The sequence below is a fragment of the Dioscorea cayenensis genome, chromosome 7, assembly GCF_009730915.1.
Source record: "Dioscorea cayenensis subsp. rotundata cultivar TDr96_F1 chromosome 7, TDr96_F1_v2_PseudoChromosome.rev07_lg8_w22 25.fasta, whole genome shotgun sequence".
Taxonomy (NCBI): Eukaryota; Viridiplantae; Streptophyta; class Magnoliopsida; order Dioscoreales; family Dioscoreaceae; genus Dioscorea; species Dioscorea cayenensis.
The window spans coordinates 11159592-11181718 of record NC_052477.1 but is presented as its reverse complement, the minus strand read 5'-3'; the positions used below and the strand labels follow the sequence as shown (position 1 = coordinate 11181718).

General features: G+C 41.1%; 1 protein-coding gene and 1 non-coding gene across 2 annotated transcripts in view; both read left to right on the top strand.

The window, feature by feature from the left end:
- The window catches only part of LOC120265074 (putative laccase-9), a 51549-nt gene that overhangs the window by 3601 nt on the left and 25821 nt on the right, over positions 1–22127 (top strand). The window lies entirely within an intron of this gene.
- On the top strand, positions 21161–21267 carry LOC120266074. The gene has a single exon (XR_005537917.1). It is a non-coding gene; the product is annotated as a small nucleolar RNA R71 (small nucleolar RNA).

The following is a 22127-nucleotide window of genomic DNA, read 5'->3' as shown; positions in this document are numbered from 1 at the left end:
TTTTGAAATAATCCAATCAAAGTGTTTTTACCATTGATAATGGAGATTTATAATGCTTTTGCTTCAAAGGGGTTTTGAATGTCTTAGATCAAGATGTATAATACCACCTCCAATTTAGAGTACCTTCAGGTGATGATATTTCCTCATGGAGCTTCTAATGTAATAAGATCGCGAGCCTTCCTAGCTATATTCTAGAGGTAGCTCCATTTGATGATCCGATCCCTTTCATCAGGCTTCACATCTCCAACACAATAAAAAAAAAAACAAAATGGATAGTTTTTAGTCATGTAATTAAAAACAAAGAGTGAAAATGCATAAATAAAAACAAAGAGGGAAAATGCATAAGAAGAGTTCTTAAGTCAAGGAGGCAAGTAGTTTATTCGATGAGGGCGAGTGAATTCGAGTATTAAAGATTTGTAAACCTTGAACACAATTAGCGGTTTTAGACATCGGCCTCCATAAAATAAGGTAGCAATCTGACTCTCTAGAGATGTTCAGAGTCTGAGTGAGATAAGAAATGACAATATCAAAATCCATTTGAATGACTTCAAGCTTGAGGTATCCTAACATGATGTCTTGGTAGATCTTAACTCTGTAGTAAATTTCTTGGAGAGCTTAAATTCTTCAATTATTTCAATAGTAAGCCTTCGGTTGGTTGTGTAAGTTTGCATAATCCTTGTACTCCATCACTTTCTTCAAGTGGATAGAAAACTCTTTATCACAATCATCGGAGAACTTAAAGTCCTCCTTTGTATGGTAAATTCCATTTTGATTAGCTTTGTTTTTTTGTACCTTGATGTTGGGGTTTAGGAAGTCATCATACTTTTGATTGGGTAGCAATAGATCAAACTCAGACTTTAACTCAAACCAGGTATGCAACTCTTACTTTAGTCTCCCTCATTGTTACCTCTGTTACGATTATGCCCTTGAATGCAAACGAGAATACTTGTATAGGGAATTTCATTTTGTATTATACATTCTTATTATTAATAGTTATTTGTTTTAATGTTGTGATGTCATTTTTAATTAGTTTTGAACATTATAGTTCTTTTGTATTAAGTTAAACTTTCTACTCTTTATGGGATAAAAATGAGTGCACTATAAGGGTTTAGTACTTATACATTTAAATAGTTCACAAATTAGAGAATCTTTAATTAGGTGTTAAGGATTCATAAGAATTTATATGATAAATTCGTTGACAAAGAATGTTAGTTAAACACTATGGGATAGTGGGAGCATTTGTCATAAATACATTAATGGGATTGATGTATTTGAACATGACTCATAACAATCCAATCACATGGGTTTTACTCTTCGACCGTCAATGATTGGGATTGCTGGTTATGATTATTTGAGTGAACCTTAGATCTGAAGTATTGCTTGTGATTATAATGTACTTGTGGCATCTACTCGTTATTAGAGTTGTTTGGCTAAGTTTACCCTTTTGTAGGGCTGACCTCCAAGTGTTATGTCTGGCAGATAATGGTTTTTAGTGATTACCAAAAAGGAATTTGTTCTCTCAAAAGTAAATGAATTAGTATCCTATGCCATCATGAGTAGATGATATTAGCAGACCTTAGCTAAGGTAGTCAAACTAATTGTGTGGGACATGAAGGGTAGTTTGGTAATTTTACTCTACTATGGTTATTTGCATATGATTGAGCTAGTGAGTATGACGATTACCATGACTCTCATTCGGTTGGGACACAAGAACAAAATATTTATACACATATAGTAATCATAATTTGGAAGGTTCAAAATGATCTATTCATTCATGTTCAATTGGGGCCACGTGGCTAGCTAGGTGTCACTAATGTCCTTGATATCCTCCCATTGCCAATTGAAATGAGCTTAGAGAGTCACACTTAAATGAATTAACAGTCAACCTCGTTTTGAGTATAGGGGTGAAATTATCAATTACTTCATTGGATGAGTGAAATTGTAAATTGGTCTAGGGTTTTTGTCATAAGTTTAAATTTTGATTAAAGTTTGATGGAGCTGAATAATTAATCAAATTATAAGGACTTGACGACAAAAATGGTTTTAGTTCTTTTATGACTAGTATTTATAATATGACTTCATAATAGTATAATATTTATCATGTTTATGAAATTTCATGTTTCTAATAGGACTTCATAAAAGGATAATATTTATCATGTTTTATGAAGTTTCTAGAAATATGATTCCTCTCTAAGACTATATGGCAAGAAAAATCAATTCTATTCTCTGGTGAGATAAATCTCCGATCTCCCTCTCATGCTCTAACCCTAGCCACTATTTGTGGATGAAGAGGAGATTGTTTTTGAATTCTGGCATGTGATCTAGAGGCGTGGTATTTTTTTGTTCGGTGCTAGAAGATCTATGACAATCCAAGGAACAAATTTGGCACATCAAAGGAAAGGGTTTAGAAGATTCAGAGGTAATTTTCTAGACCTTTTAATTAAATTAGGATGTTCATCAAATCAATTAATTAATATCACAATTTTGGTTTTGCTTTTGCATGTTTCTAATTATTTTATATAATTTTGTGACATTTATTCCTAATAACCACTCTCTTTATGACCTGGGCATAGGGTTTCTAAATTACATACATTTAGCATAAGTTGTTTTACCTTAACATCGAGCTCTGTAGATCTTGTGAGAAATAAAAAAATAGAAAGGGTAATCATGTATAAGAATTATGAAAAATGTAAGAGTGAGACGAGAATAAAAACCCCAAGAAGTTTTACGTACACGATGTGGACTATAAGATAGTGGACCTGGAGATCGACACTTGGGAAAATACTCTTCGTCGTAGAGTAGACTACTCTTTGTAAAGGACTAATCATGTTACCTGGCACTTGATTGTTCCCCCATACTACTTAAACTCCATACTTAGTTGCCTGAGCTCAAGCACTTATCATGTATTCTATTTTTTATCGGTTTTATTTGCTTGAGGACAACCAAAGCGCTTAAGTGTGAGGATATTTGATAAGTGCTAAATTGATCATATTTTCTATAACATTTACACTGCACCTAGAATGAAATTGTACTTTTTTAGCATCTCATTAGGAAGAAATTTCATTCTTTTGTTCACAATGACCTTTATTTATGTTTTAGGAAGAATGAAGTGAATTCGAGGATGTCTTGAAGCAAAATGAAGCAAGTTGCAGAATCAAGGCTTTACCACGACTCACAATGGGCATAATGGGAACTTACAACGCCCGTTGTCTACACTTACCACTTTCGTGATCAAGCCGTGGCAACATAAGCTCACTGGTAGCAACATAGAAGCCATAATGGCCTCACAATGGTCATTGTAAAGTCTATAACGGCCATTGTCAAGATGTATAATGCCCAAAGACAGTGCAAGGACACAACTTGGAGCCCAAACAACTTACTCACAACGGACATCACAACGCTGTGGTGAGGGCGTGGCGGAGCCGATTACTATAAATACCCTAGTTTTCTATAAATTTGAGGAGATTCTTTTTCCAAAGAGCTGGGGTGGCCGGATTTCTGAAGAGCAAGAGCATTGGAGGCAATATTCATCTATATTTCAGCGGATTCTGATGAGTTTCTCAAGAGATGATCAATGATTATTAGAGTAGGGCGTGCATGACACACATCATCCAGACAATATTGGGATCCACTAATTCCCAATTTTTGGAGAACTATTGTAGGGAGTTAGTCTAGGAACACATTGAACGTTTATTTATTATTTGGTCTTATGGCTCTCTTTGCACTTTGATGGTTTACTTTCTTTGATCCATGAGAACCTAATTCTCGGTGAATTATATATCTAGGTCCCTCGGTTATTGTTTATGAATTTTGATCGATCAATATATATATCGTTCTAGTTTTGATAATCATTGCATGCTTTAATTGTTTATCTTTATTAATTTGGATGAGGAAGATATGCCACTGCATTAATGACACCCATGCTATGATAGATCTATGAATGTTATAAGAAGTTAGGCATAGCTAGGTTTCCGGATTAAGGATTGATTTACCCTAAGACTTAGGGTTTGATTGATTTCTTCTCGTAGGGCTCATGTACTTAAGGCAAACATAGGAGGCTGAGGATGATTAGATTCCATTTGAGTGACGGGGTGGAGGAAATTCATCTTAAGTTTCTATTAATTTAGACCTAGTAGCCATGGCTTATTGGGGCTAGCAAGCCTTTGAATTCTCCCGGTTCGATCCTAGAACATAATTAATACTTAATCCCTATCATAATTAGTAATCAAGATAACCTTCATACATATTCCCGCTCCTTCCAAGTGTGCTTAATGACATCTCCAATTGTATTGTATCCATAATTTGCAATTATACTAAAGAGATAACGTAAACATTTAGGCTATTGATTAAGCGAAAAGGAAGTAATAGGAGCCTCTCGCCGTTCTTGGGGAAATACAACCCTCGTGTTCATCCATGAGATATTACTTGATGACCTGTGCACTTGTGGTATTATAAACTTGATTACAATATTTTATTGTGTACTTGCATACTTATATATTCATATATTCATATTTTCACACACCCAACACCAGTAAGAAAGCGTCTATCAGTAGTTAATAGTAACATTGATAGAATATTTATGTCTTACTGATAAGTGCTTGTGCGATATGAATGCGAAGTGTTCATTCCTTATGTTGAGCATTACTTTTCTCAGGTTTTTATACTAATATGTGTGTTTTTATGTTACTTTTATGCAGGTAGGGTTGTGAGGCCGAGTATGAAGGAAATAGGCCAATGTGGATCATAATGCACCTATTTTGGAGGAAATCTTGCAAAGGGTCAAACGCGAAGACATAGGTCAGGTGTGAGATGCTAGAGTGTGTGCCAACCTCCTCGCATTTGAGTGAGCACATCCATTTGGAGGGGCACAAAGGCAGTCACACTCGAGCATTCCGACTTATGCACATAAGAACAAGAGCTCCAGCAACATGTATATCATTGAAGAAGCAAGTGATTCACGATGTAAACGTGTGCCCGTTTGCGTTACCCCAATGAAAATATGGAATTGGGAAGTTATTCAGGTAGAAGACTGTAGCAGAGCACTGTAGTAACACTGTAGCATGTATTGTAGCAGCACTGTTCACAGCCGGCCGAGAAATCAGAGAAACAGAGAATCCACACGGGCGTGTGGAAATTATCCATGGCCGTGTGGAAATTAAGCACGGGCGCGTGTACCGTCCACGCCCGTGGAGTCGCCCGATTCCAACCCTATTTAAAGCCGATTCAGCCCCGATTTTGGTATTCTTTTCTCCATCTTTTCCCTAACTTGCGATAGGGCTTCGGCTAGGGTTTTGAGGGGTATTGGCTAGGTTTTTGGAGAGGTTCTATGGCTTCGACATCCCGCGTCATTTGGAAGAAGGTTATTGGGAGAGCTTTCGTCGGCATCGATCCGGCGAGGTGTATCCTAGGCCGGACAAAGGATCCCTTGCGACGAGTAGAGGACTCTCCACAAGACCATCGACATGACCATCGAGGGGGTTTCTTTATGGATTCATTGTTTTTAAATTCGATTTCTTTGATTGTACCTAATGAGTGCATGCAATACAAATTTTTGATACAATAAACACATGTAGTAACCTTGTCTTTTAGCATGAATTTCTCTATTTTTTATGCTCTGTTGGCTATTTGGCGTTTATTGAATAGGTAATTAGGCATCAAGAACAAAAGGGAGGAAAATTAGAGTGAATCAGAGTAAAACGAGCATCAAAGTAACTTCCTAGAAAAAAAAAGCATGGCATAAGCACAAGTGTGTTATTGGGTTGCAAATCACTATTAAAGAGAATTTGAAGAACACTGCTTATGTATGGTCTTCCTCCACAGACCATGATCTTTTTTAAAGATCACATGCTTTGTTCTTGGCCTTGTTTATTACTAGAGTCCCGAAAATTGTGAAGATTTCAGCACTGAGGGTTGCCAGCAATCAACACGAGTGAAGCACACAACTTAAGCATGGACTTGCACTATCTTTTTACCTTAAATAAAAAGCCCGATAGCTGGGATTTAAAGGGACTTTTGGCGAAAGCTTCACAGAGGCTAAGGTTTCAAGTGAAGGTCGACTGTCACTAATCCAGGACAAGTTGATGCTACCACTTCTTTCAGTCCTTTGGGTACTAGATTTGACAACAACATCGATCCCAATATAAGATTCCATTATCCATTCGAGAAAAGCTATGTGGGAGTTCTTTATATGTTTTCATTAATATCTCTTGTTTTAGATTTTGTCATGGATTCTTGTATGATAAAAGTCTAAACCTTTGATGGTTCTTTGGATTATTGAACCTTGAGATGATTTGTAGATGATTTCCCTTTTTAATTATATTGACTATTTGAGTTATTCTTATGCATCTTTGATACGCTCCTTGCGTTTACACATTAAGTGCATGGGTAGTAAGAAGTAGTAAAGTGTACCCAAAGGTCGGGTAGATGAATCTACAAAGACTAGCCCACATAGTACTAATTCATCCTCTATTATCTAGCGGGAAGAAATGGATTCATGTTGTTAACCCTAATTAAGAAATTTAAAAGTTAAGAAGGAGAGATAACAAATTTCAGGTAAGATCTGTAGATGAAACAGTGCCTCAGACTCAATACCCTCAAGACATCCTTGTATTGATTTTTTATATTGGCTATTTGTTGAGCATTCTTGGACCATGGAGATTCCTAAATTAGTTTATTCCTTTAGTCCAGTCAATTAACCCTAATCCCATATGGTAATAAATCATTACCGTATGATTGCATAACTCTCTGTGAATCACTCTATTAGGTTTAACTCTAATTCAGAGAGTTTGATATCAGATTCCCTATGTCTAGGTGTGCACTCGACCTCTAATCATGTGAATCATATATGCAATTGGGGCTCTCACACTAACAATTGCAAGCATGAAGCAACCTAAAAGATTCAGAAGAATACTCATAGGAAATACAAACAAAAGTGTATCAAATACAAATAGTCTTGAGATTGATGGCTTGAGACACCAAATGAAAGCTTATCCTCTGATGTTAAGAAGTATTGAATTTTAAACCAAAACTAGATACAACATTGAATTCATAGTAAAAACTCCCTCAAAACTCAATGGATGTGAGGGAACTCCGAGGTTGGAATTGTTAAGATTATGCTCCTGAATGGCAAAGAGGATACTTGTGTTAGAGCATCTCATTTAAATTATGCATTCTTATTAATAATAATAGGAATTTATATTAATGTCCATATAAGTCTTGTGACACCATTTTAATTAGTTTTGAACATTATATTTGACAACGCCCTTTTGCGTGTGAACCGCAAGTGCACGGGTTTGTCGAAGTAATAATACCCTGGTGAGTGGATAGTCGTATCCATAGGGAATAGTGATCAGAAACACAAAGATTGCTATTTAACTAGAGTGAAGATGAATTGATAGTGGTGTGAACAAAATCATTGAGAATGGAAATAAAGAAAGAAGAAGGAAGAGAGCCGCTATAAAGATGACAGGAAAAGCAATCGATAGAAAGTGGGTTACCTGGACATTGCTCCCCCTAGGACAATTGCTTCAAGTGCAAAAACAACTATTATGTCACCTAACTGATGCTTAATGAGTCGTGAAAATCCTAAAATACACAGTCCCAAACCTAAGGTCAATCGTGACTAACCCTACACTATGCACCAATGGAGAAATCACTCAGTCTCAACACCTCACACTGTGTAAAGTTGCTTAAAGCTCTGGGGGCTCCAAGTGATAACCCTATTCCCTAACATAGATCTAACCCTTTGGTCCAGGCGAAAGACCCCTAGTCACAATTAATACTAGTACTAAGGATTACTTCAACGCTTCACTCTGTTGTTTGCGCAACTAAGCCCCAGTGGAGTTCCTCTCTTAACACTTCACTCTATTGTGACCGCAAAGAACTCTTGGAACACAGAGGTAGAATAAATCACACCAAAGGGGAAAGGGAGACATTCTGCTACCTCTTGACTCACCCTCTCGACCCTCTCCAATTTTGCTTTGTCTAACCCTCATGGTGTGTCACTCACTCACAAGGATTACCAATGTAGGCTCTCAACCCTAGTGTCACTCTAAGGGAAAACTCATTCAACAAGCATTCAAGATTGGAACTCAATTAAAGACATCAATTAAAGAAACATAATAGAAAGGTTAAAAAAAACAATATCATCCTAGGATTTACAAGTCCAAGTACCCACTAGGGGTTTAGCTCTCCATGGAGCAAGATACAATCAATAATAAAATTGAAAGTAAAAGCATACAATCCATAAGTAAAACCCCCTTGGTATTCGTGTCGATGGTCTTGTAGAGTGGTTGCGTCTTCTCCAAAGGTTCCCTCGTCAAGCCTAGGACACACCTCACCGAATCAATGTCGACAAAAGCTTCCCCAATAACTCTCTTCCGAAGGAACATAGTGTTGAAAGCCATAGAACCAGTTCAAAAGCCTTGCCAAAGCCCCTCTAAACCCTACCCGCGAGCGCCTCCAAAGATGGTGAAGAGATGAACAAAAGATGGGAAAAAGATTTTTCAAACGGGCTGAAGTCATGGCTTTAAATAGGCTGGAATAAGGCATCCACATGGGCGTGTGGAATTTTCACACGCCCATGTAAATCTGTAGGAATTGATTTTCTGCGACCTGTGAACAGTGACTACTACAGTAAGTTAGCTACAATTATTTTCTACTGCACTTGCTACAGTACTCTACCAAAATACTCCCATATCCACACTTTCATCAAGGCCACATGAACGGGCACACATCCATGCGGTAGATCGCGTTGCATCTTTAATAAAATTACATTTAATGACAATCTTGCTAGCATTGCACAAGTCAGAACACATGAGAGTGACTATCTTTATGCCCCTCCAATTTGCATGTTCACTCAAGCACAATGGAGGTTGGCACACTCATATGTCTTTGAGCACAACTTGTGTCTTCAAATTTGTTCACTCCAAGATTTCATCAACAACGTGCATTCACAATCTACTTTGGCTTCTTTATTCTATACTTGTCTCCACAACCTTACATGCACAAAAGTAACACAAATACATATGTATGAGCGATAAAATCAAAGAAAAGTTATGCCCATTGTAAGAAAAAAATACTTCATATTACTAATACACAAGCACTTATCAATATTCCATGTGTCTTAAGTTAAATGTTCTACTCTTTATGGGATAAAAAGGAGACCACTAAGAGGGTTTAGTACTTATACACTTAAATAGTTTTAGAATAAGAGAATCTTTAATTGGCCGTTAAAGATTCGTAAAAATTTGTATGGCATATACTTTGACAAAGAGTGCTAGATGAATATTATGCAATAGTGGGAGCATATGTCATAAATACACATATGGGATTTGGGTATTCGAACATGACTCACAATAATCCAATCACATAGGGTTTTTACTCTTTGGATATCAATGATTGGAATTGTTAGTTATGATCATATGAGTAAACCTTAAACCTAAAGTATCATGATCATGATATTCTTGTGATGTCTAGTCTGTTAAAAGAGTAGTTAGGATCAATTTACCCTTTTGTTTGGTAAGTAGCAGTTGTGAGTGATTCATCAAGAAGGAATTCCAAAGATATAAAAAGGAAAAAAGATAATTAATGATATTGAGGAGAGTTATTAGGGTTTCCCTGGGCATGGAGAGTGACGATGCCGCTCTTAACGTGAACAACACAATCATTCCAAAGACAACATACATCCTGTAAATCAAGAAGAGTACAATGTGAAGCTCAAACACAAAATAAAGTGTTGAAATGAAATACATAAAGTACTATGATAAATAGTTTAGCAGGGGACTCCCCTTGCCAGTTGTATCAAAAGTACAAGTCCAAAAGTGAATACAAAGTCCGTGAACTGAAATAAAATATTGAAATGTAAAGAAAGGGTGATGATCAGTTAGACTCAGACTTAGTAACATATGGGTCGTCAGAATCAGTGTCATCAACAGCAGCAGCGGACTCATCTCGAGATTGAGGTTCTCCCTCGCTCCCTGAAACATCGCAGCTCTCAGAGTTAGAGGCCTTGGACTCCTTTAACTCCAAACCAGCTGTATTGACCCAACATGTCATGGTGCGGGGGTTGGAGAAGACGGTGGAGGTGATAACTGTACACTAAGGTGGGTAGTGATCCTTATAGTGCTCTTGCCTAGCCAACGTCAGTAGAGTGCTGAATTCGTCGACGATGCGGTATGGCTGGTGGAGGGTCGAGTCGGTGGCATTAAGGAGGAGCAAGGAGTTGGAGGTGATGGAGGAGATGCTGCCACAGTAGTGGGTGCAAGGCCACCAATAACACAAAAGTGGATCTCGTTAGCAGTCCTAATCGGTTACACCATCCTTATGGCCCGGAGGGTGTCGAGGGTAATCGGGGTGCTACCATCCTCGATCCTCGTACCGCTGATATCCTCTTGAAGGCCCATCTATCGAATGATCCGGGTGATGTATGGACCATCAAATATGACTCCCATTATAGGAGCAGCCGCCTAATGATGAAAAGCGAAGATGACCTCATGACCTAGGTGAAGGTGGAACCCATCGACCATGCAGAGAAGGTAGTCAAAGTCTCTCAAGCTCACCACTCTGGTGCTATCTCCAGGTCATGTCAAAGTATAACCCAGGAGATAATGGATGTACCTGAGAAAGGGGGAATAAAGGCTGGTGGCCTTCGCTAAAGGGGAGTCATACCCACTAATGGTGCTAAGTTGGTACTAGTAGGACTCAAGTGACTGCCCCGGTGGGCTCTCGACCAAATGGGCATCATACTCTGGTATTTGAGTAAATGCCTCATCGTAGAGTCCCAAACAAACTGAAAACTTTGTTAGACTCATACGATGCATGGCTCTGAACACCTAGAATTGTGTTGTGTCGGCCCTATGGAAACTGATCATCCCCCGCTCAAGCACAAAAGTTGCTAGGAATTCTAACGTTAGCTCTCTGTGTGTCATATCTGGGATAGAGAAAAACTTACGCCAAGGCCCAACACTCAGGAATCCCCAGACCTCCTTGGCGAGTTCCACATCATGCAAGATATCCCAATCAATCTCCCGGGACTCACTGATGCATTTAGTGCACAAATAATTATATTGAAGCTGATGGGCCGGTACACCAAACCGAGACTTCAAAGTGGCTGCCTAAGAACTGCTCTCGTCCTTGGCCAGCTTGGGCATGGGCCCAGATGTATGTGTCTTCTGCCTCAACATGATCCTTTGCTCAAAGGAGAAAAAAAAAAGATGGGAGAGAGTTACTCTGAGAGGAAAGCTCAAAAACTCAGCAAGAAAACCAAAGTCCAATAAAAAAAATGTGAGATGGAGGCTCGGAAGGAAGAACAAATACGGCGGGCCATGCCAGTAGGAAGAATTAAAAAGAGAAGAATAGAAGGGGAACGGTCGCACTAAAGCACTTCCGAATAGCACGATCATGCTTTTTTACTGGAAAAATCTACAGCACACAAAGAGAATAGCACGACCTTACAAGAAGCAACTTGCCCACGCTCTTTTAAGCAAGGACAGGGGCACGAGCAACAACACTCTCATGCTTGCCCTGGATTTCAAAATTTCTTCAACTCATAAAAACTGCACTACCATAAAGATGACCATGCTTAACCTGGAAAAATAGAGAAGCTACAGAATGAAACCAATTTACTCTATAACAACCACTAACTTAAAAACAAAGCTTTGGAATAGAACCATGAACAGCTATGAGCCGCAAATTTGCCCAAATTGCATGAGAAACTGAGTCTGAAAGCAACAAACAACCAAACAAAGAAAAACAAACAAAAATAAAAACAAAAAAAAATAAAGAGGACACCAAAGTTGCCTCCTAAAAAGTGCTTATTTAACATCACTAGCTTGACGTATCATGTAACGCTCAAGGGGGGACATGGAATTGATTTCCCCATCATTTCCTGTGGCAAGAACAAATGAATAAGGTGTTAATGTTTCGATTTAGCAAAATCTTCCCTCACTTAAAACTAAAGGATACATGCAAGACTTGGGAGTGGTAGTTGGGCTCTTTGTCTTCTTGATGGTGGCAAAGTTCTTCCACCGTTTCTTGTTTTGAGAGGTTCTATGACTGACCAACTGAAGTGCCCTCTCATGATCTTCAATGTTACCTTGGTGGTGAATCTCTTCCACTACTCCATCAAAAGGTTCTTTTTCATCCAGCTATTTGGATAATTCATCCCATATCCACGTGTCCAGCACAAAACTAGAAACATAGTCATCAATTATGTCCAAAGCATAACATGTGTTATTCGAATTCATAGAGTGATGCATAGCATCTCACAACTTAAACACGACTTCATCACCCACTCTCAAAACCATTCGCCCATCTTTGACATTGATAAGTGCTTGTGTATTCATAATATGAAGTATTCTTTTATTACATTGACCATTACTTTTTCTCAGATTTTATCACTTATGCATATATATATTTGTGTTCTATTGTGCATTTAGGGTTGTGGAGACAATTGTGGAAGAAAAGGAACCAAAAAGTAGATCATGGATGCATTTGTTGATGAAGTCTTGGAGTGAACAAATGTGAAGACACAAGTTGTGCTCAAAGACTTGTAAGTATATGCCAACCTCCTTTGTCCTTAACACCAACACACAAATAGGAGGGGCACAAAGGCAGTCACACTCATGTGTTTCAACTTGTGTAATGTTAGCAAGATCTTCATCAATGTGATTTCATTGAAGACGCAATGCGATCTACGGCATGGATGTGTGCCCATTCATGTGGCCTCGATGAAAAGAGTGGAATCGGGAGCATATTTGAAGAAGAAAAAAAAGTTTGGAAATCCGCATGGCTGCGTGGAAAATCTACACGCCCGTGTGGATGCTCGATTCCAGCCCTATAAATGTCGCGATTTCAAAATTCTCTAGAGGATTCTTTTCCCATCTTTTTCCTATCTCTGGAGGCGCTCACGGCTAGGGTTTGGGAGGCTTTGGTTAGGTTTTTAGAGTAGTTCTACGGCCTTCAGCATATTGTTCCTTCGGAAAGATAGTTATTGGGGAAGCTTTCATCAGTATTGATTTGGTGAGGTGTGCCCTAGGCTTGACGAGGGAACCTTTGGAGAAGACAAGGCTACTCCACAAGAGCATTGATACGGACTATGAGGGGGTTTAACTTATGGATTGCATGCTTTTACATTCGATTCATTGTTGAGTGTATCTTGCTCCATGGAGAGCTAAACTCCTAGTGGGTGCTTGGACTTCTAAACCCTAGGATGATTTTGTTTCATTGATCTTTTACTATGTTTCTTGAATTGATGTTTTAATTGAGTTCCAACCTTCAATGCTTGTTGAATCGATTTTCCCTTAGAGTGACACTAAGGTTGAGAATCTATCTTGGTAATTGACAAGGTCCCCTTGCGTATATCCCGCAAGTACACGGGTTTGTCGAAGTAATAATCCTGGATGAGCGGGTATCGAATCCACAGGGAGTAGGGAATAAAAACACTTAATCCGCTTCTTAGCTATGTGAAAAATCAGTAGTGATAAGTGTGACAATGATTCAATTCTCAAAAGTAAAAACAACAAGTAAGAGAGCACGAGTAAAAGAGGAGGTAAGGCAATCGATAAAGATGGGGTACTCAGATAATACTCCGGCTAGGATAATTGTTTCAAGTGCAAGAACCCTCTGTTATGCCTCCTAATCAATGCAATGGTGAGTCGTGGAAATCCTTAAATACATAGTCCCAAATCTAAGGTCAACTATGCCTAACTCTATACGTGTCCCGGAGGAGAGATTAGATAACCTCTCAACCTCACACTCGAATAGAGTTGTAATGAGCTCTAGCGATTCCAAGTGATAAATCTCTTCCAAATTATAGACCTAACCCTTTGGTCCAGGTGGAAGGTCCCTAACCACAATTAAGCCCTAGATACTAAGATCACCTCAACGCTTCACTCCGTTGCACGCGCAACTAAGCCCCAGTGGATGGTCATCCCTTAGACCATTCACTCTATTATGGCAGCAAAGAACTCGGAGGAACGGAGGTAGAATCTATCACGCAGGAGGGGAAAGGGGGCGCTCCTGTACCTCTCGACTCACCCTCTCAACCCTCTCCAACCTAGCTTTGTCTAACGCTCGTGGTGTGTCACTCACTCACAAGGTTACCAACAAGAACTCTCAACCCTAGTGTCACTCTAGGGGAAATGTTCATACAATCAAGCATTCAAGATTGGGACTCACAACAAACATCAATTAATTGAAAGCATAATAAAGAGATTCAATGAAACAAATACATCCTAGGGTTCACAAATACCCAAGTACCCACTAGGTATTTAGCTCTCCATGGAGCTAAGTACAATCAAAGGAATAGAATGTAAAAGCAATGAATCCATAGAGAAATGCCCTCGATAGTCATGTCGATGGTCTTGTGGAAAGTCCTCTACTCGTCGTCCAAGGATTCCCTTGTCCGGTATATGATACGCTTCGACGGAAGCTCCCCTACCAACCTTCTTCCTAAGGAATAACGATGTCGGAGCCGTAGAACCTCTCCAAAACCTTAGCCAATACCTCTCAAAACCCTAGACGAAATCCTCTCTCAAGTTGGGGAAAAGATGGAGAAAAGAATGTTAAAATCGGGGCTGAATCGGCTTTAAATAGGGCTGGAATGGGGCGACCACACGGGCCTGTGGATTTTACACACGCCCATATGGAATTTCCACACGGGAGTGTATAATTTTCACACGCCTGTGTGGATTCTCTAAATTCCTGTTTTCTCGGCCGGCTTTGAACAGTGATGCTATAGTACTTTTGTTTCAATGTTCTGCTATAGTACCTGTCCTAAAATACTTCCCGAGTCCATACTTTCATCGAGGTGACGCAAACGGGTACACGTTCACATCGTGGATCGCTTTGTTTCTTTAATGATGGACTAGTTGGTGGAGATCTTGTTCTATGTGCATAAGTCGGAATGCTTGAGTGTGACTGCCCTTGTGCCCCTCCAAGTGGTTGCGCTAACTCTAATACGAGGAGGTTGGCACACACTCTAGCATCTCACACCCGACCTATGTCTTCACGTTTGAACCTTAGCAAGATTTCCTCCAAAATCGGTGCATTATGATCCACATTGGTTTCTTTCCTTCATACTCGGCCTCACAACCCTACCTGCACGAAAGTAACATAAAAACACACATATTAGTGTAAAAACCCGAGAAATGTAATGCTCAACATAAGGAAAGAATGCTTCGCATTCATATCGCACAAGCACTTATCAAACTCCCCCACACTTAAGCTTTTGCTTGTCCTCAAGCAAAAATTAAACATTCTGTGCATAGATTAAAGAAATATTGGAAGTGCTTGGCCTTAGGTTCACCAAAGTGTATAGAGAGAGCATTCTACAAGTAAAGAAAATTTCAACATTAAATACAAAAAAATCAAAGCTCTAGCTAAAAACTTGAATAAAAAAGGACAACAACCCGAAATCGTGTACGTGTGTGAACTCACTAAAAACAACCCAAGGTATACTCCTCAAAGTTCTAAGTACAAGGGACTTATTTATCTACAAAAGTGACAACAATTTCAAAGATGGTAGTAGCTTCACACATCCTCTAAGGTAGCCCTTTCCAAAGCGGCCGCTAAGGTGGCTTTTACACTTTCGAGGTGGTAGCTCTTTATACCGGAGTGGTAGCTTTCACTCATCCTATGAGATAGCTCTTTCTCTCATTAGGGCATAGCTAGTATCCGACTTATGAGAGTAGCTTCATACTACATAGGTGGTAGCTCTTTCCACCCAAAATGCAAAACAAACAAGAAAACTATTTTGTTCCTTCTTTTCATCATTCATTTTTTTTCAGAATTTAACACAAGAAACAACTATAACTAGTCCATTTAACATCGAACATGAGTTTCCAATAGAGTTTAAAGAGTGAGCAGTGCACTGAGTGTAAATCGGGTAAAAATTCCTAGAAATTCAAGCAAGAACTAGAGCATGAAAACATTCAATGTTAAAAATTCTCCTAAACTCAAGAATACAATCATTGCAACTAAGGTGAACCACCATTGGCTATGTGAGCATGTACAATCAAAACTAATATAAAAGATATGTGCACTATGAAACTCCCCCCCACACTTAAGTTGTACATTGTCCCCAATGTACACATGCAAGCTCACTCATAATGTATATCAATGAAGAATACATGTGGGAGAAGCAATCAAAAACAATACTCCCCGACTTCTAGTGTCGCGCTTTGATGGAGCTAAGTCCTTGGGAGTAATGTTCCGACGGGTTGTGAAGCTCACACGGCCAAGTGCTCGAGACAACTTGGTCGTGCCCATGACGTAGTCTCAATTCCCATGATGACAAGACCATCTCGCACGCATACACGAGGGGGTTCAGTGAAGCTCAATAAAACAAAAATAACTCGAGTATATATAAAAGATAGACAATGAATAAAACTCGAGATGCAAAATGAAAATAAACTCAAAAGAAGAATCCTTTCTGAGTGAACAAGTCTAAAATAAAATGCAAAATAAAGAAAATGCAGAAAAATAAAGTCAAATGTCGGTGTCTCGCTCTGTCGGCTCCTCTCACTCACTGCGGTGTTGGGGAAACATAAGGTGGATCCACTGGTGCTGGTATAGGAGATGGGGATGCAAGAGATGCCGAGGGGGGCTGAGGAGTCCTCGGTCGCAAGACAAATGAGGAGGTGACGTCTCGCTCTAAGATCTGCTGTAATACGCCGAAACGTGCCATGAACTCTGTGTACTGAGCGACCTGCGTAGCCCTAATCTCAGTAATCTCTGCTTGAGCCTCAGCCATCTCTGTCCGTATCACTCCCACCGCACTCTCGAGCCTCTCGAAGCGATCATGGGCTCGAGATGGTGAAAACATACATACGGAGGGAGCGTCCTCTGCCGCCGAAGGTGCCTCAGTCTATATCGGTGCTGACTGAGGCTGGGGAGCAGGCTGGGAAGCCTCGGCATGATCACCCTCACCCTCAGTTATCTCTGGAGCTGGTAGCACCAACGCATAAACCCCTATCCGAACTCTACGGACCATGCCCATCAATCTCAGTGTCTCTAAACTCAGGGGGATAGGTATACTCGTCTTCTCAGCCCCACAAATCGAATCCAAGAGACCAATGCCCAGCACTAATCTCGTAATGTAGGGGCCCGAGAAGATCGCTCCCAGTCTAGCATAATGCCCCTGATGTCTGATGTACTCTGCCATGATGTGTCCTAAGTGAATTGGTACGCGCTGCACCATCGAATACAAGTATAGAAGCTCCTACAGGCTCAGAACGTCGCCATTCACCGATCTGCTCATAATGGCATGTAAGTATCGGTATGCAGGTCGAGAAAGGCACGTGGCCTTGGACACCCCCGGCTCGTACTGACCCTGACCACATAGCACCCTGTAAGCTCTCTGCGGGGTCAAAGCTCAGGGATAATCAGTCGGTAACTGAGAGTACTCCTCAGTATCTGTGAATGTCTCCTCATACAAGCCAAGCAGAACTGAAAACTGAGTGATACTCAAGCTATGGTGGTGTCCAAGTGCTCTAAATTGAATGGTGTCCAAACTATCGAAGCTCGCGTACGATCTATCAAACTCGAATAATGATAGCACCTCCAGTGCAAACTCTCGGATGGTTGGCTCTCTAATCGTCAATAACTGCCGCCAACCACCTGCTGAAACGAGATCCTCGACCTCATTAGTGAACTCATCTCCCTGCTGTAGATCTCTCAGTATACTCGTGTCTAGGAATCGAGTCTCGACAAGCGCTCATAGCAAACCTGATGATCTTGAATTGCGAAACTCATGCCCTCAGGCTCAGGGGATGGCTCAGGGGATGACTCATGGGATGACTCACGCAGCCTCTTATCAGCTTGCTTCTTCGACCGTGTTGCCATAATCTGCAAAATTTGAAACGAAATCGATCAAACAAGTTGATAAACTAAAGCTGCAGAAATCCACACGGCCGTGTGGAATTACCGCACGCCCGTGTGGATCCACGGGGCATGAAAACCGCACGGCCACACCACAAGAATCCAAAAATATGACTTAAAAATACTTCTAACTTCGTTCTAAACATAAATCATCTTTCTAATTGAAGAAACGAAAGCATTATTAACCAGATTCATCTATGAAAATCATGAATTGATGAAGAAAATCATAAATAGGGCTTACCGACAAGTTAAAATGAAAGAACTACGAATCGGCCGGAAAACCTTGCAACAATCCTACCAAATCGGCGCTAGGAGGTCGGGGGTTGATGTGAAAGTGCTCATAGATGAATAGAGGGTGTGAGGGAGAAGAGAAACGACTATTCTTTAAAAAGAACTCGCGCCTCTTGGTGTTTTGTACATCCACACGGGCGTGCGGAAATTACCCACGCCTGCAGCGCTCCCACGGAGAGCTTCACAGGGACGTGCACGCCCCGGGCGCCTCGGGAAAAAGCTCTCATCGACTCGAGCGCTCGCGCACAGGCGTGCGGAAAATACCCACGCCCGTGCGCCCGACCCACAGGAGCAGTCGCACGCCCCTGTGGCTTCTCTAGACATCCGAGAAAAATCGCTAAGTGTTCCACACGCCCGTGCGGAAATTCCACACGGGCGTGGACATTCACATGCCCAACTCACAAGGGCACCCACACGCCCATGTGTTTTCTCGGGATGAAGAGGGCTCCTCTGCACAGTTTCACACGGGCGTGCGGAAATTACCCACGCCCGTGTACTTGTCACAAGGTCGCCCACAGGGGCGAGTTCACGCCCCTGTGTGCTCCTGGGATAATCGGCCAAACTCTGCAAGAATTCACACGCCCGTGCAGAAATTTCCCACGGGCATGCGATATTTGCATGGTCGTTCAGAGGGGCAGCCGCACGCCCCTGTGCCTTCTCTGGATGAGCTCGCAATACAAATCCATGGGCGTGCGAAAATTCCCCACGCCCGTGCGTCTTCACTGGATTTTTTAGAAAAAACCTGCAGGCTCTGCAGAAAGTTTCTAAACATGTTTACACACTCAGAGCCTGCCCTAATTGCAAGTTTTACCAGTGAAAAACATGGAATAATGCTCAAACGACATAACTTCGCCAATTCCACATGAAAACACACAATGAATATTCAAAGCTCACAAGAAAATCTCAGCACAAGCATCTAAAAATCAAGATACCAATACTTAACAAATTATTCATGCAAACAAACTAAACTAGAAGATAAGAAAACAGTAAACACTTGGGTTGCCTCCCAAGAAGCGCTTGTTTAACGTCACTAAGCTTGACGTACCTTGTCTTACCTCACGGGGGTTCATGAATGAAAGTTGCCCTCTTACCCATGGCTCGAAAGCATGATGTGCAAAGTGTCTTGAGGATAGAAGGTGAATTATCGGGCTTCGGGCCACCTAGTGATGCTTCATCCAACTCCTTCGGTTTACGGACGTCTCCAATAGCCTTGGAGTGTTTCTGGTGGCGTCTCCTAGCCCTCTTCATTTTTTGGAGCATCTTCTTCAAGATCCCCGGGGTGGATGGTACTTCTTCCGTTGAACCAAGCATCATTACTTCTTCATAATCCTCCTCTTGGTCGAACAAACCCTCGTATGGGTCCAGATTGAACATTTCCTACATGTATTCATCAATAATCTCATCAGTAGTGTCTAAGAAGTATAAAGTATCATTGAAATCAAGAGAATGCCGCATGGCTTCAGCAAGGCGGTATGTGAGCTTGTCATCTCCGACCCTCAAAGTTAGCTCTCCGCCGTCCATGTCAATCAATACCTTGGAAATCCGCAAGAACGGTCTCCCAAGTATCAAAGGTACATCCGCATCCTCATCGACGTCTAGCACTACAAAGTTAACTGGAAAAATGTACTTGTCAACCTTGATAAGCACGTCTTCAATGATGCCTCTCGGATGTCGCACTATTCAGTCCGCTAGTTGCAAAGTCATCCGGGTAGGCCTAGGCTCACCCAAGCCTAGCTTTTGAAAGAAGGTGTATGGCATAACGTTGATACTGGCCCCCGAGGCCGCCAATGCCATTTGCTCACCAAGATTGCCTATATTACAAGGAATGATGAAGCTTCCCGGGTCTTTCTTCTTGTTCGGCATGTTCTTTTGCAATACCGCCGAGCATGAAGCATCTAAAATCACTGAAGCATTTTCCTCCAACTTCCTCTTGTTAGTCAACAAGTCTTTCAAGAACTTCGCATACTTAGGCATTTGGGCCAATGCCTCAACAAAAGGAATATTGATGTGGAGTTGCTTGAACAAACTTAGGAACTTATTCTACTGTTCATCCCCTTGGTCATTTTTCAATCTAGAGGGATAAGGGATTCTTGGCTTGAAAGGTGGGGGTGCCACCTCTTTCTCTTTGCTTGTTCCCTCTTCTACCTCTATAACCTCGGGTGCGTGTCCTTTTGGCTTCTCACTCGGAAACCTACCTTCAACCTCACGACCACTCCTCAAAGTGATCGCCTTCATGTGCTCTCTAAGGTTGGTCTCTGTATTGCTCGGCAAGCTTCCATGTGGCCTTTCAGAGAGAGACTTCGCAATTTGCCCCACCTGATTTTCAAGGTTATGCAAAGAGGCGGTGTGGTTGCGAAGTGTAGCCTCGACTGATTCAAACCTTTTATTTGCAGATTACACAAATCTAGTCAAGTGCTTTTCTAAGTCATTCATTCGGGTTTCCAAACCTGAGACTCTGTTGTTCACCTGAGGGGCTTGTTGTTGTTGTTGTTGGAAACCCGGTGTCCCCATGGCCTTTTGTGGACCCTGATTACTCCATGAGAAATTGGGATGATTCTTCCAACCCGGATTGTAGGTATTGCTATATGGGTTTCCTTGAGGTCTCATGCCATTACCTACAAAATCAACGTTCTCCACCGAAGAAACATCATGGATAGAGATTGGGCAATCAGAGAGAGCATGTCCTCCACCACATCCGGTGCAATTAGTCACGGCCACCACTCTGTTTGAAGTTAGAAGATCTAGCTTCTTACTCAAATTTTCCACTTGAGCTGCCAATGAAGTTACCGCATCTATTTCATGGAGACCGGCCATTTTTTTCTTCTCCCTAGCATTCCATTGGTAGTTGTTTAACCCCATTTCTTCAATTAACTAGCGGACCTCATCGGAGGTCTTGCTACCTAAGGTACCTCCTGCTGCAGCATCCAGGAGTTGCCTTGTACTCTGGTTCAAACCATTATAAAAGGTCTGAACAATCGTCCACTCCAAAAATCCGTGTCGCGGGCACTTTCTCAAGAGCTCCTTGAACCTTTCCCATGTCTCGAATAGAGACTCCAATTCCAACTGACCAAAGGATGAGATCTCATTCCTAAGCTTTGCAGATTTTCTGGGAGGGAAATAACGGGCAAGAAAAGCTTCTACCATCTCCTCCCATGTGGTAATAGATGCTCTAGGTAATGAGTGTAGCCACTGCTTCGCTCTCCCCTTTAGGGAAAATGGGAAGGCTCTCAACTTGATGGCATCATCCGTTACTCTGTTTATCTTTAACATATCACACACCTCGAGAAAACTCTCTATATGACTGTTTGGATCCTCATCAGCCAAACCGTTGAACTGTGCGGATTGTTGCAACATGTGGATGAATGCCGGCTTCAGCTCAAAGTTCTAAGCTGTAATCGAGGGACACACAATGCTCGATTGTGTCCCCAACACTGAAGGTCTGGCATAATCAGATAATGTCCACTGTTCCTCATTCTGTTCTGCCATGTTTCCAGATCCTTCCACTTCTAAATCAGCTAAATTAGACTGTTCTTGCACAGGCTCTTTCCTTTTTCTTCTAAGTGTACGTTCAAGCTCAGGATCTCCTTCAATCAATATTGAGGGATTCCCTCGGGTCATAACCTGGAGCTGGACCCAAAAAGAAAGAAAAAGAAATCAGAACGATGATAGAATAAGAAGATATGAAATAGAATGTATGGAGAAATACCTAAGAAAACAAAGTGCAAAGTATCTCTAAACGCCTACTCCCCGGCAACGGCGCCAAAAACTTGACAAGGTTCCCTTGCGTATATCCTGCAAGTGCACGGGTTTGTCGAAGTAATAATCCTGGATGAGCGGGTATCAAATCCTCAGGGAGTAGAGAATAAAAACACTTAATCCGCTTCTTAGCTATGTGAAAAATCAATAGAGATAAGTGTAACAATGATTCAATTCTCAAAAGTAAAAACAACAAGTAA